Raw genomic sequence first — 1,427 nt, 5'->3', positions numbered from 1 at the left:
CTCATAATACTTCCTATTATTCATAACTCCTACAACATTCATAACACCTCCCTCTCATACCATTAGGTAACTTAATCCCTAATAGGCATTTGAGCACAGCTATTAAAACAAGGATTTAAAAAAAATATAATTTATTGTCAAATTGGCTTACATACAACACCCAGTACTCATCCCAACAAGTGGCCTCCTCAATGCCCATCACCCATGTTCCTCTCTCCCCACCCCCCCTTCAACCCTCAGTTTGTTCTCTGTGTTTAAGAGTCTCTTGTGTTTTGCCTTCCTCCCTCCCTCTCTGTAACTATTTTTTTCCCCTTCTTTTCCCCCATGGAATTCTTTTAAGTTTCTCAAGATCCACATATGAGTGAAAACATATGCTATCTCTCTTTCTCTGACTTACTTCACTCAGCATAATACCCTCCAGTTCTATCCATGTTGCCACAAATAGCAGGATTTCATTCTTTCTTATTACCAAGTAGTATTCCATTGTATATATAAATCACATCTTCTTTATCCATTCATCAGGTAATGGGCATTTAGGTTCTTTCCATAATTTGGCTACTGTTAAAAGTGCTGCTACAAACATTGGGGTACACCTGCCCCTATGCATCAGCACTCCTGTATCCCTTGGATAAATTCCTAGTATTGCTGTTGCTGGGTCATAGGGTAGGTCTATTTTCGATTTTGAGGAACCTCCACACTGTTTTCCACAGCGGCTGCACCAGTTTGCATTCCCACCAACAGTGCAAGAGGGTTCCCGTTTCTCCACATCCTTGCCAGCATCTATAGTCTCCTGATTTGTTCATTTTAGCCACTCTGACCGGTGTGAGGTGGTATCTCAGTGTGGCATTGATTTTTATTTCCCTGATGATGAGTGACGTTGTGTATCTTTGCATGTGTCTGTTGGCTATCTGGATATCTTCTTTGGAAAAGTGTCTAAAAACAAGGATTTTGAATTCCTGCCATTTTTTTTTATCAGCTATGTGATACCTGGTTAATTATTTACCCTCTCCTGAGGACTCAGTTACTTCATCTGTAAAATGGGTATAATAGCAGCTTGGTTGAGTAAATGAGATATTTAAAAAGCATAGAGCATGACACCTTACATACAAATATACTTAATGAATGATAGCTATTACTGTATCTTAACCAGCCATCAGTAAGAGGTTTATGTTTGCAAGGCTGGCTCTGTAGAATGCTAGTGGATTCAGAAGGAAAGGTCGCTGTACTTATCAATTATATAGGCCAATAAAGAACAGTCACTTTTCTTTTTCCCCGTTATTCTAAAGAACACTGAGGAAGAACACTCAGAAATGATTGCCAGACTGTGCTAACGGAGGTAATTCCAATAGTTTTTCAGTCATTGTGGGATAGAAGCCTTCATACTTGGTTCTGAGGTCTGAATTTTAGAGCTGGAGGGTGTCAGAAAT

This window comes from Puma concolor, chromosome B1 (genome assembly GCF_028749965.1).
Source record: "Puma concolor isolate L17-30 chromosome B1, mPumCon1.1.hap2, whole genome shotgun sequence".
Taxonomy (NCBI): Eukaryota; Metazoa; Chordata; class Mammalia; order Carnivora; family Felidae; genus Puma; species Puma concolor.
Note: the sequence above shows the minus strand (reverse complement) of the source record.